We start from the raw sequence: 14,482 nt of genomic DNA on the forward strand, positions 1-14,482 counted from the left end.
CTGGGACCCTGGAGCTGTGAAGCAATTGTGCTAACCACTATGCTACCGTGCTGCCCCATGGTATGTGATGGCCTCCACGGTGAATTAGCTGGCCCCAAACTCACAGTCTGGCCTCAAGCATGAGGCGTCCAAGGGGAGGGGGAATCAGGGGAGACCTCGCATTCCTGAAATGATAACCGAGGAAAATGGCTGCCATCAGAGGCAGATGAAGAGGGCGATTTACTTTCTGAAAACCTGAATTCTTCACATTCTCTGGCAAGTTGCCAAAGATTCGCTGAGCTTGGTAAATGTTTCGACGTTCTAATTCTTTCCGAGTTATTGGACCAATAAACGAATCCTCATTTGCAAGTGAAATAAATCCTTTGAATGTCTTGTTGACGCAAACAAACGAGATTGGGAGCTCAGGATGGTGCTTAATGGGGCCGGCAGTGCAGGAGTCCTGAGTTTGAAAGTGGCTTTTTTCTCAGGGTTCGTGGGACACAAAGACTGATGCCCATTTCAGGCTTTTAATTACAGCCCAGAATACATTATCTGCTCTTTTGCATTTGTCTGGACTGAGATTAAAACAAAATATGGTAATTAAAAGATAGTGAGCCCCTGGCTCCAGTGGCTGACTGTCAAGTAGATGATTTGCAATATTATTGTTAGTCGTGCAGATATAACTTGAGCTTGGAAATACATTTGCTGCATTTTAGCAGCCTGCTGGTAACAATAGAGATGGGCTCTTGCTGCTCTGATGGCCCATTTGCTTTCAGGCAATGAGTAACTGAAATCACACAGATCAGATAATAGGGATCCCAGTCAACATAGGATTTACAGCAGCAGAGGACAGGTCACTCCGCCCAGTAGGCCTATGCCAATGATTATGCTCCCTTCTAGCTTCCTCCCGTCCTTACTTCGCCTCACCCTACCAGCATCTCCACATGGAGATCACATGGAAACAGACCATTTCACCTAACCTTTTCAGACTGGTCCTCCTCACTCACGTACCTGCCCTGCTCCCATATCCCTTGTGGTGAATGAGAGTCACACGGTATTATAAGTTACCAATGTCACTCTGTTCCCAATATATATATGTACCGATATTGTAAGTGCAGTTGCACTACCTGACCACCAGGGGGAGTAGCTCTGGGAGTACTCGAGAGTTTGTACTGGGCTCCCCCCTTGGCTCCGCCCAGAACTCCTCCCCCTGGAGCTGCTGTATAAAGATCCGTGCCACAGAGTCAGCCAGCCATTTCACCTAAAGTTCAACGGCTAACAGGCTGACTCTGTTGTAAGTATATTAAAACCGCTATTCTAATCCTACAAGCACGTGTCCGTAGAATTGATGGTTCCATCATCCCTTTACAGGCCAGCTCATCTCCCAGCCAGTGGGGAGTGGGCCCATGGTTGAGACACTAAAATAGGCCCCAGTAGTCAGGGTTAGAGGGAGATTTGCAGTGAAAAAAACGGGTGGGATTCTCCGTCCCAGCATCTTTCATTCTTATTGGGACTCAATACAGCCCCGAGTGTTTTACAACCAATGAAGTACTTCCTTTTAAAATGTTAACACTGTTGCAATGCAAGCAACATGATAGCCAATATATGCACAGCAAGATCACACAAATAAATCTCCAGAAGAACTATTTTGAAGCGAGATGTTGGTTGAGGGATAAATATTGTCCAGGGCGCTGGGTGGAACTCTCCTACCCTTCTTCCAATACTGCCGTGCAGTCTTTCACGTCACCTGAGAGGTGGAGAGGGGCGTTAGTTTAGCGCCTCGGCTGAAAGTCACAACTCCACCAGGGCTGCAGTCTTCAGCACTGCACTGGTCAGTGAGACTCGATCTTCTCAATCAGAGACAAGGCAGGAGCTACTCACAGCTGACACCTGGCAGTGGGATTGGGAGGAAGGGGGAGGGCGGTTTTGAGATGGGCTGGCGGTGGGAAATAGCCCACTCCTGAACTACGCATAGTGATCCCCTGCTGGCAAATGGACGGGCCAATTAGGGGCCTCAGCTGTGATGTCCCTCTCTAAGACAAATACCTTGCCCATTGTACGGATTCACATCCAAAGAGTGGATCGTTGGGACAGCACCACGTGGTGGGACTGATCCCAGAGAACAGGTCAATGCCTGCGGGAGGGCACAGGCATAGGGGTGAACATTGGTGGGTGGGTAGAAAAATGTGCATACTGTATTCTGTGGCCTAAAAGTATGTTGGAAACATAATCCCATTAGCTCAAGCTTCCCAAGGTCAGATATGTAAGGAGATTTTGTTCCTTGTCTGTCCATGTGGTGTAGATACACCCACAGTGCCGCTGGGCCTTTGACCCGGCGACAGTGAAGGAGCAGCAATATAGGGCTGGATTTTCCGACCCCCCCGCCGGGTCGGAGAAATGCTGGGGGGCGGCATGAATCCCGCCTCCGCCGTCCGCCGAATTCTCCGGCACCCGGAGATTCGGCAGGGCCAGGAATCGCGCCGATCAGCGGCCGCTCGCAGCGCCCCCCCCCCCCCGCCGATACTCCGGCCCGCGATGGGCCGAAGTCCCGCTGGTTCTTTGCCAGTCCCGCCGGCGTAAATTAGACTAGGTCCCTTACCGGCGGGACCTGGCGGCGCGGGCGTGCTCCGGGGTCCTGGGTGGCGGCGCGGGCGATCTGGCCCCAGGGGGGGTGCCCCCACGGTGGCCTGGCCCGCAATCGGGACCCACCGATCTGCGGGCGGGCCTGTGCCATGGGGGCACTCTTTTCCTACGCGTCAGCTGTGTCAGCCTCCGCGATGGCCGACACGTAGGTGAACCCCCCCCCCCTCCGCGCATGCGCTGGGATGACGTCAGCAGCCGCTTAACGCTCCCGCACATGCGCGGACTCGCGCCGGCTGCCAGAGTCCCTTCGGCCCCACAAACCACTCCGTCGCCGGCCTAGGATTCCGCACCTTTGTGGTAGGCCGACGCCGGAGTGGTTCACGCCACTCCGTCCCACCGGGACCCCCCATCCCGCCGGGTACGGGAGAATTCCGCCCAATGTTCCAAGTCAGGATGGTGAACTTCAGTCACGTATAGGCCCAGACCAGGTAAAGCCGGCAGGTTTCCTTCTCTAAATGACATTCTGGAGCCAGTTGGATTTTTATGACAATTTGACAGCTTCATGGTCACTTTTACAGCTACCAGCTTTTTATTCCCGGCTTTATTGGAACTGAACTCAAAATTTACAAATTGCCCTGGTGGGATTTGAACAGACTCTGGATTACTTATTCCAGGGACATGATCACGAGATGTGTCAGAGAAGTCACCTTGCAGCCGAAAGCCGGCACTTTCAGCACAGCAGAAAGTTGTTTTCGGGATGATTCCAAGACTACCTAGGCCACTGGGCCTGGCTTGTTAGACCACTTCAGGAGCAGGGTTGCCAACTTGGGTGGCATGTATTCCTCGAGGTTTCATCGCCTCCACCCTGCCCAGTTATGTGGCCTATATTCACATCTCCCCATTTCTTAAAACAGAAAATTAAAGGTGTTGCACAGTCGGTGACGGCCATGGCTGAGGGACTCGGCAGAATATCCCAACTCGCTGGGGGATGTCGCCCAGTACTAGGCCGGCCTTGTTGAGGTTCTGCGGGACATGCCCCGCTCTCAGATGGGCATGGTTGAGCTGCTGCAGAGCTTGTCTCAGTTGCAGTTGGGCATTGCCAGGCACTCCAGAGCATGTCCCAGTCACTGAGGAGCATCCCCGAGGTCGTCAACATGATGGTGTAGACATCTCTGAACCTCCCACCAGGGCCTTCGGAGCCCCCCAATGCCCCAATTGGGGGGGTTTCTCAAGACACCCGCACCTCACCTCATAAGGTCAAGGTACTCCTGAGCCCAATCCCTGGCACGGCAAGATGCCCCCCAGGCACAGCCAGGTGGGCAACCAGGTGACTGCCAGTGTGTGCAGGTGGCAGTGCCATGGTGCCTGGGTGGCATTGGGAGTGTCAGGGTACCACACTGCCCAGAACCCCGACAGCCTGGGAGACCCTCCAAGTGCCAGTACGCCCGGTCCACGTTGGTGGAGACTAGTGCTCAGCGACGCTCGCTCGGGGACTCCGAGGGGTGTCCACTAGATCTCGAGCCTTGGGTAACTCCACGAACGTATTCAAGTAAGCCTGACTGTACACCTGAATATGCAAATCTGCATCCAGCCCATCGTGGCCAGGACCCAGACCACAACACCTCGCGACATCTTGTTAGAGCTCATGAGGCTAAAGGAGGGTGACAAATCGCGTGAGAGTCCTGTCGCGAGATTTAACAGCCTCGCCGCTTCCCGAGACAGGCGCAGCGAGGCCAATGGACCGCGCCCTCTATCTCTCGAACATTGTGGCAGCAGGTATGTCGATCTTGGTTTTTCTAACAGTGTATCTACTTATGCTTTTGTATGTGTACCTGAGTGCCTTTGCGTGCCTGTTTGTGTGTATATGTGTCAGTGCTTCTGTGGCTGTGTGTGTGTCTGCATGTCTGTGAGAAAGTCTGTGTACATCTGTGACTGTGCATCTGTGATTGTGCGTACGTGTCTGTGATGGCTTGTCTGAGTGTCTGTGTATGTACCTGTGAGTCAGAGAGTGTCTGTGTGTGATATTCTGCAGTGTTTGTTTTGTCCTTGAACTTGTAGTCATTAGTATAACAGTTGTTAAGTCAGATGTGCGGTAGTGATTTCTTCCCCCTCCTTTTCCCTATACCAGATACCTTCTCGATAAATTTATGATGAGGGCCTGTTATATTTTATTAAACAGCCCTGGAGCTAACAGGAGCAGCACGATCCTCAAACACCAAATAATGACGGTTGTAAAATAGAATCGTCACGTGGTAAATCCTGCGATCTTCCTCAGTGTAATCACGCTTTTCACATTTCACAGTAAGCTCCTCACAGATACTTTTTGATAAAAAGATTCCCCACTTTCTCTCGGCGATAGTGGAGTGGAGCCTCCTTGGTGTAAGCCTCCCTCATTGTCAGTCCAATTGTGTGTTCCTCAGAAGCTGCCAGATAGTTTGACCATGGAGCATCACATGGACTTCGAAAAGGTACTCGATACAGTGCTGCCAACAGACTTGTGAGAAAAGTTGTAGTTCAAGGAATAGAAGGGACAGTAGCAACGAGGATACAAAACTGGCTGAGTAATAGGAAACAGCGAGTAATGGATAATTCTCAGGCTGGAGCACGGTTTGTGGTGGAGTTCCCCAGGGGTTGATATTAGGACCATTGCTTTTCCTGATATATATATATATATATATATATTCATGATCATGATCCTGGTGAGCAGGGGACAGTTTCAAAGTTTGTGGATGATACAAAACTTGGAAGCATTGCAAACTGTGAGAGAACAGTGTAGAACTTCAGAAGGACGTAGGAAAGTTGGTGAAGTGGGCAGGTAGGTGGCAGGGAAGTATGAGGTGATTCGCTTTTCTGGGAAGAACGTGGAGAGACAATGGGCGGGATTTACTGCGCAACCCACCACCCGTTTTCCGGTGGTGGAGGCGGCCCCCCAGTAAGATCTTCTGGTCCCCCACTGTCAACTGGTTTTCCCGTTGAATGCACCCTCGCCACTGGGAAACCTGAGGCAGGGGTGAGACCGGAGCATATCCCACCAGCGTGAACAGCCAGCAAATTCTGCCCAATATAAAATAAGGTTGTACAACTCTAAAGGGTGCACCGGAGCAGAGGGACCTTGGTGTTTATGTGCATAGATCATTGAAGATGGCAGGAAAGGTGGAGAGATCAGTTAATAAATCATTGAGTATCCTGGGGTTTATTAATAGGAGCATAGAGGAGGAGAACAAGGGAATTATACTGAACTTGTATCAGACGCTATATAGACCTCAGCTGGAGTATTGTGTACAGTTCTGGGCGCCGCACTATAAGAACGATAGAAATGCATTTGAGAGAATGCAGAAGAAGTTTGCAAAATGGTTTCAGGCATGAGAAACTTCAGTCCTGAAGACAAATTGGAGATGTTGGGCCTGTTCTCCTTGGAGAGAAGAAGGCTAAGAAGAGATTTGAGGGAGATGTTCAAAATCATGAGGGGGCTGGACAGAGTTGATAGGGAGAAACTGCTCCTGCTCATACAAGGATCGGAAACAAGAGGACACAGATTTGAAGTGAATTGCAGAAGAAGCAGCTATGATGTGAGAAAAAGCTTTTTTCACAAAGCCTGGAGGTGTGGATCAATTGAGGCAGTAAAGAGGCCATTAGATGTGTGGTGAATGTAATTCACACTGTATTGTATTGTATGGCATTGTGTCCTTGTGGGCTCTGTCTGTGAGCCGCTGCGCGGCTCTGCCCATAGGGGGAGATGAGGAGCTTGTACAGGGCTCCACCCTCGGCTCCGCCCATGGCTCCACCCATGGCCCCTCCCACTACCGGAAGTATAAAGTGCAGCAGCCGTGTGAGCCTGCCCTCAGTTCCTCTGGTCGCAGGCAGGCTCAGTTGTAAGACTATTAAAACCACAGTTTACTTCCAATCGTGTTCCGAGTGAATTGATGGTCACATCAAGATGATTATTTAAATAGAAACAATGTCAAGGTACGGGGAAAAGTCAGGGGAATGGCACTGAGCCGTGGTGCTCATTCAGAGAGCTGGCCAGACACATTGGGCCAGATGGCCTGCTGTATTGTAACAATTCTGTGATATTATTAAATGCTGCAACACATTCAAGGAACAAAATTGCCAAACTTGTTCCTATGATCGTATGTCCAGCCACACACACACACACACACAACACACATACTTTACAACAGTTGTGCACCTTTGACCTCAAGCAAGTTAATTCCACAGCTAAAACCAGCAAATAGGAATGTCTTACAAAGCAGTGAATGCTCACCCACTAACAGCAATTTCTGGGCTAACATCACATTCATTATGAAAGAGAAATGACTTCTTAGGAAGGAAGTCAAGGTTTTGGAGATAGTGCAGAGGAGATCTACTGGATTGGTACTGGGGTAAAGAACTTCAGTTATGTGATTTGAAAAGAGAAGTTGGGATTGTTTCTCTCAAAGCTGAGAGGATTAAGGGGATGTTTCATAATAATAAAATTTAATAAAAGACGATGTTGGGTGATGCACAATCAATGGACACGAAAATGAAGAAGTAGTCCGAATCGAAGACTTTAATCAGCAAGAAGTGTGCCCAGCAGCAGGGGTACAGAAATGGCCTGGCTGCTGGGGAACACGGGTTCTTATACCCCGCCTCGTAGGCAGAGCTACCTTCCTCTCGATCAATGAGAATACAGAGAAGACAACACTTGGGCCAATGGGCAGCGAGCCCTCTGCACCAATGGCAGCTCACACTCCCAGGTACCATAATACCCCTATTCATACTACCACATTGGGTTTTGATAGCATTAGTAAAGAGATAATTGGAGACAGGATAGTTAGCAAGCAGAGAATACGGATTTAAGGTAAATAGTAAAAGAACCGATGGTAGATGAGGAAGAATTGTTCTTGCGTAGTAAGTTGGTATGGTCTGGAATGCACAGCCTCAAAGGGTGATGGGAGCAGATTCAATAGTAACTTTGAAGAGACAATTGGGAAAATACCTGAAATTTTGCTGGGCTGTGATGAAGGAACAGGCGCAATGGGGCTCATTCGACAGCTCTTACAAGTATTTGGCACAAGCACGCTGGACTAAATGGACTCCTCCTGTGCATTGCAATAGCCAACATCCCACTGAGCCATGCATGTATGATTTTAGTGTATGGATGCGTGTGTGGTGACCTCAACTCTCAGCTCCTCAGGAACAAACTTTCATTCCCTGTTTATCAGCTCTGTGTTTTTTTTTTGCTTTCCTTGCATCCCTTCCCCTCGCTTTCCAGACAGGGTTTAGCTCTCCTGTGGCAGTCATTATGGAAGATCTGGTTGACTGGTCCTGGCAGCCATTTTAGTTGTTCCTATGATGGAAGCTTTAATGCGCGGAACAGTTGCACTTGCAATCAAAATGGAAATGGCCCTGATCCATTTCGGAAGAGTTGCCCACTGGGCAGTCGGGAAACCCATTACATTGCTCAGTATCCTTTTACAATTGTCTTGGGCTCAAAGCAATGCAATCTTTCCCCCGACTTACTTGCTGCGCTGTTTGATTTTTAATACCTTTCGCAGCAGGTGCAGTTGATACTCGCGAGTCAGGATGTCTCGCTCTCTGTTCAGTCAATCTACAAGGCTGCTGAAGCTCGAGCCAAGAATGACGGGAGCATATTGGAGTTTTCATGAATTTGCTGACCGAATTGGCTTCTTCAATCGAAATGCTTTCTCACAGAGAAAAGAAAGAAGTGCTTTCCTTTATATATCAGGATGTCACAGCTAATCAACTGCTTCTGACGCACATTCACTGATGTAATGTAGGAAACGCAGCATTCAGCAAGCACACCATGTCCTTCTTGTGTGGGTCACCAAGCAACAGGGCTTTCACCCTGAGTCACAAGGCCAGGGTTCATGTTCCATTCCAAAGACCTGAGCACAAAATCCAAGCAGACACTGTAGTGCAGTGATGAAGGAGTGCTGCCTTGTCAGAAGTGCCGTCTCTCGGATGTGATGTTAAACAAAGGTTCTCAGTGGGCGTGAAAGTTACTATTTCAGAGAACAGCCAGTGGATTCTCCCTGGTATCTTGGGCAATATGTATGTCACAACCAACGTCACAAGCACAGGTCACCTGATTGTTATCTCATTGCTGTTTGTGGGAGCTTGCTGTGCACAAATTGGCTGCTGAGCTCCCCACTATACAATTCTCTTCAAATACTTAATTGGCTGTAAAGTGTTTTAGGATGTCCTACGGCCGTACTAAGTGCCACATAAATGCTAGTCTTTCTTTCAATGCCTAATTTAATAACAGTAAGAAGTCTTACAACACCAGGTTAAAGTCTAACAGGTTTGTTTCGAATCACTAGCTTTCGGAGCACTGCTCGTTCCTCAGGTGAATGAAGGAAGGTCACCTGAGGAAGGAGCAGCGCTCCGAAAGCTAGTGATTCAAAACAAACCTGTTGGACTTTAACCTGGTGTTGTAAGACTTCTTACTGTGCTCAGCCCAGTCCAACGCCGGCATCTCCACATCATAATTTAATAACAGTGACAATAGGGACTTCTCCCAACTTTGGGCCAATGGCGGTGGATATAGCGGTTAGCATTTCTTCCAACAACAGTGTCTCAGGTGTGTCATGTCACAGCTGTGAAATTCTGCGTGATTAGCATTAACAGAAATGTCAAGTGTTTCTGTTGCTTTTAAAGACACTGTAAGTCAGCGCAAAATAATTATTTACAACACGTCAGTGACAGGATGTGGCCCTTGCTGACTGTGTAGTGCATAATCCAGGCGATCCGATTAACTGAGTGCTTTAAAGTTCTTTACCTGGAAAGTGGAACAATTCAACCGATCTAAAATTCAACTCCTCTGATTTGCAGTTTACTCCAGCATCCTTGTTTCATTTCAGCTCTGACCCAATATAACTTTTTCCTCTCCCTGTGCTACTACTTTTCTCCCCATCTTATTCTGCTATTTCTTGACTGCTTTATCCCCCACTCTCTCTCTCTCTGTGCTTTCTACCTTCTGTCTCTCTCTGCGGATTCTCTTTCTCTCAAATGTCTTCAGCGCTCTCTCTCGTCTTGAATGCTTCTCACACTCTCATTACTGTTTTTCTTGCTTTCGATGCTGTTTCGTGACTTCTACTTTATCCTTTCCTTTTTCTTTGCTTCTATTCTCTCTCTCTCTCTCTCATTTTTCTCTCCTGCTTCGCATTTTTCACCTCACTTCATTCTCCTGGGGGGTGGGGGGGTCTCCCAGTCCTGATTCTCCGGCTGCAGTTACGAGGACAGATTGCTTGGACTAGTTTGTATTCCCTTGAGCATGGGCGATTGCTGGGTGATCTAATTGAGGTGTTTAAGATGAGTAAAGGCTTTGATAGGGCAGATGGTGAGAAACTGTTTTCTTTGGTAAGGGAGTCCAGACCGAGATGGTAAAGCCTTAAAGTTAGAGTTTGGGCCTTCAAGGGCAGTGCCAGGATTGCGAGAGAGCAGTAGAAATCTGAAACCCTCGACCTCCAAAGGTTGTGGACGCTGGGCGTCAAGTAAAAATTTCAGAGGTGACAATTCATCGATTTTTGTGAGGTGACAGTGTCGGAGATATGGAACCACGGCAGAGAGTGTAGTTAAGATGCAGATTGAACACGACCTAATGAGATGGCAGGAAAAGCTCGAGTGGCCGAATAGCCTCCTCCTGTCTCCAATGGAGAGCTGATAATCTGTGTCCATCCTGGGGCAGTGAATCTTTGTGCATGAGTCCATGTACACGTTCAGGGAGATGCACTCATCACTTACTGAACATTAATAATCATAATTGTCATAAGTAGGCTTTCATTAACACTGTGATAAATTTATTGCCACAAGTAGGCTTATACTGCAATGAAGTTACTGCGAAAAGCCCCTGGTCGCCACATTCTGGTGCCTGTTCAGGTGCACTGAGGGAGAATTCAGAATGTCCAATTCACCTAACAGCACGTCTTTCTGGATTGTGGGAGGAAACCGGAGCACCCAAAGGAAACCTACGCAGTTACGGGGAGAACGTGCAGACTCCGCACAGACAGTGGCCCAAGCCAGGAATCGAACCTGGGACTCTGGCGCTGTGAAACCACAGTGCTAACCACTGTGCAACCGTGCCACCCATAGGAGTAAGCTGGCCGCTTCTCAGCTTTGTGAAAGGACTGATACCTCTCACGGATGGCCTGGTACTTCTTGACTTTTGTGAACGCAGTGTGGTTTTGCAGTCAAATTAAAACCACACATGATGCATCAGTGTGGAGCCAAAACTGCTTAATGTTGAAGCAAGCCGCACAGCACAACAGGCCTGCAAGTGGCTTGTGGTCCTTGTCTTCAAAGGGCTGCAGCATTATGGGCTGTGCTATATGGTTAGGCAAGAAACTAGGGCAGAATGAAAGTGATTTGATGGCGTGATTAAAGAAATAAAAGACTTGCGTTTATACAGCACCTGTCAAGACCTCAGGATGTTCTAAAACACTTTACACTCAATGAAATCATTCTGAAAGTGCAATCACTGGTGGAAAACAGAAATTAGGACAGCAAAACCTCCAGGGCTTTCCTTGAATCTCCAGGAATTCATGATCAATCTCCTGGACAGAGCTGCCAGCGGAAATCTGGGAGAAAAATCGTAGCGCATTAAAAAATGTATTTTTCCATTTTCTTTGAAGACTTTTATTTATTAGTTAGGAAAACATTGGAGAAGTATAAAGATAAAGGCTCTGGGCAGGGCTTGTGGAAGCAGTAGGTCACGTACCAGAATTACCCCAACCAGAGGTAGCAACCCCACACGTAAGGCAGATATTGTCAGTGAGGACCCCAGCAGGGAGACAGCACTGCATCGTGTCTGGGCTTGTCCAATATGGCAGAAAAACAAATGAGCCAACTTTTAAACCCTGCCTCTCGGGATCCGGAATGTCTTTTGGAGTCTTGGCTTTGGTTTAATACCTGAATCCCTGCTCAGAGGGATTTGTCAGTGCTGACTCTTGTTTTTATTCTTTTGGTGCACAAAGTGTGGGATAGCAATGCGTGGGGCGCAGTAGCGTAATAATACCGATCATGTAAATGACATGTCACAGGGAGTAACACCACCAACGGCCCGGTCAACGTGAGGTTTGCCTCAAATATTTCTTTTTGCAAGATCGCATCAGTCGCATTAACTGTACCATTTAAGACTGCGGTACGTTTCTGGAATATATCTTTGATACCCCGTCCACTGCTAAGCTGTGGGTCACACTGTTAAAGCAAGTAGAGGTTTGCAGTGTTAAACGTTTTTAATTAGACTTTGTTTCTTTTTTATGGTCTTTACGACAGTTTTATGATGGAGTGCAAATACCATGTGTCAGCAACTCAGACATACCGTTGTGATCTGGGAATAAATTTGCATAGAATTACATAGAATTTACAACGCAGGAACAGGCAATTTAGCCCAACCGGTTTGTCCTGCTGTTTACGCTGCACGCAATCTTCCTCCCCCCCCAGTTCATCGCACCCTCTCAGCATATCCTCCTTGTCCCTTCCCCTTTCTGAATTTGACTAGCTTCATTTATGCTCTTTGCTTCGACCACTCCATGTGGTCGTGAGTTCCGCATTGTCACCGCTCAGTGGGTAAACAAGCTTCCTGTGAATTCCCTATTTGATTCATGCTTTACTATCTCATTTATGACCCATCGTTCTGGCCTTGACGCCAAATGGGACCATTTATATCTACCCTGTCAAACCCAATTTCAAAACCTTTGAACAATCCTATCAGGTCACCTCTCACTTCTCTTTTCCAGACAGAAAAGCCCCAGCGTGTTCGATCTTTCCAGAAAGCTCTATCCTTTCCGTCCTGGTATCATTCGTTTCATAGGTCTTTACAAATTATAGTATGGAAAACAAATGTTCCGCTTCTGTGTAAAAATAGCCAGTCTTTCTTTTTGTGTTTAGGTCAGAATTTGTAACAGTGGAGTTCACCGGTTGAGTGGGAGCGTTGGGTTTGAGCACACTGCGGCCTGGGGCAAGGTGTGTTTGTTTTCCGATTAGTTCAGGAAGGAAGGGGACGTGGAAGATGGACCTGCCAGGCAACCAAAGGAGGGAGTGTGGGGATGGGACAGTTGAAAGAGGGAGGCCACATATAGAAACCTTCAAAAATACCAGCTATCCAGGGACAGCACGGTGGCCCAGTGGTTAGCACTGCTGCCTCACGGCGCCAAGGACCCGGGTTCGATCCCGACCCCAGGTCACTGTCCGTGTGGAGTTTACACATTCTCCCCATGTCTGCGTGGGTCTCACCCCCACATCCCAAGGGTAGGTGGATTGGCCACACTAAATTGCCCTTTAATTGGAAAAAAAAGAATTGGATACACTAAATCTATGTTTTTTAAAAACTAGCAATCCTATGTCTACCGCACCCCCCGCCCCTTCATAACTGAAAAATAAGGGACTTCATGGATGTTACTTCATGGATCCAAGGCGGACAAATGGAATTGAAATACAGATCAGTCATGATTACATTGACTTTTAATTTAAAGGTAATCAGTTGTGAGATATGGGTATTTCTAGTATCATTTATTTACCCTCCTTAATTACCCTTGAGAAATTGGTGGTGGCCTTTTACTTGAACTGCTCCAGGCCATCTGGTGAAGGTCGTTTCACAGTTAGGTGGGGTGTCCAGCGTCTTGACACAGTGGTAATGAAGGGAGGGTCAATATATTTCCAAGGCAGGATGGTGTGTGTGACCAGGGGGTGGCGATGTTCATGTGTGCGTACCGCTGCAATCCTTGTAGAACTGCTGTAGAAGAAGCACCTTGTAGAGTGGTTGCAGTGGTTGATGAGGCAGACGCGAGGAGCCATGCGGTTTTCTTTCTGCTCCTATGTAGAAATCACACAATCAGGAAACGCACAAGATACAGTTTGATTTACCTCCAGAGTAACTGAGTACAAGTTATTGAGACTTTTCATAAAAACGTTCATATTTCAACTTAATTTTATAGACTCCAGCCTCGGCTGTCAGGAGTCAGCCCCCCCATTTATCCCAGGACAGGGAGCAGTAATCCCAGAATGAGTCGTCAGAAGCTTCTTGGATCTGTTGGGTCGATTTTTCACTACAATTTATGCCTCTATCGTGCGCCTTCATAAACCCCTGTTGTTTTTCTTCTTTCTACCCACTCTTGCTGTTAAAATAAGCTCTTCTTTCAAATTGAGAAATGGAGTAACAAACTACAGCCTGAAATGTACGCCATCATGGATGACAGGGGTGGATGAAGGGGGGAAATAAATCAGGGAGCAATGGGTAGGTGAGGCGGAGCCTGGGAGGTTTTATTTTAAAGGATAGATTTTAAATAACTAAAATTAAGACGGACAGATTTCTGTTACTTCTCAGAATCATCTGCAGAATGGTATGGGAGCAGCAGATACCCAAAAATGATTCCCATTGCAAGCAACAAGCTGAGGAATACTCAATTGATCACAGATCATCCATATCTTTCACTTGGAGAGTGCTGAGCTTTTAGCATACTTACCGGGCTGTACTCTTAAAAAAATCTCTTTCAAATCCCTGCACTGGGGGTACACCAATAAAAGGTAACAAAGTCCGTCCGTACCTCAATAAGAGACCAGCCACGCCTCCAGTATCCAACTGGGGAACCCATGCCATCTCCTGGATCTAGATCAATTTAGTTGGAGGTAGTTGGTGTCAGTCACTCACAGATTTGTGACATTCTGTTGCAACCATATTGAGTTACTGGGCCATTGGGAGGTAGAATTATGGCTCCACGGGGGGCGGCACGGTGGTGCAGTGGTTAGCACTACTGCCTCGCGGCGCCAAGGACCAGGGTTTGATCCCGGTCACGGGTCACTCTCCGTATGGAGTTTGCACATTCTCCCCGTATCTGCGTGAGTCTCACCCCCACAACCCAAAGATGTGCAGGATGGGTGGATTGGCCACGCTAAATTGCCCGTCAATTGAAAGAGTTTT

At 47.9% G+C, this 14,482-nt stretch overlaps 1 protein-coding gene and 1 long non-coding RNA gene across 6 annotated transcripts in view; one reads left to right on the forward strand and one right to left on the reverse strand.

Moving 5' to 3' along the window:
- The window catches only part of camta1a (calmodulin binding transcription activator 1a), a 1,261,560-nt gene that overhangs the window by 1,013,562 nt on the left and 233,516 nt on the right, over positions 1-14,482 (forward strand). The gene's annotated exons all lie outside the window — the stretch shown is intronic.
- LOC119979348 overlaps positions 13,009-14,482 on the reverse strand; it is a 162,324-nt gene continuing 160,850 nt past the window's right edge. Inside the window, exon 2 of the long non-coding RNA XR_005463703.1 lies at positions 13,009-13,377. This is a non-coding gene — a long non-coding RNA (uncharacterized LOC119979348). The remainder of the gene's footprint in view (positions 13,378-14,482) is intronic.

Source organism: Scyliorhinus canicula, chromosome 16, assembly GCF_902713615.1.
Source record: "Scyliorhinus canicula chromosome 16, sScyCan1.1, whole genome shotgun sequence".
Taxonomy (NCBI): Eukaryota; Metazoa; Chordata; class Chondrichthyes; order Carcharhiniformes; family Scyliorhinidae; genus Scyliorhinus; species Scyliorhinus canicula.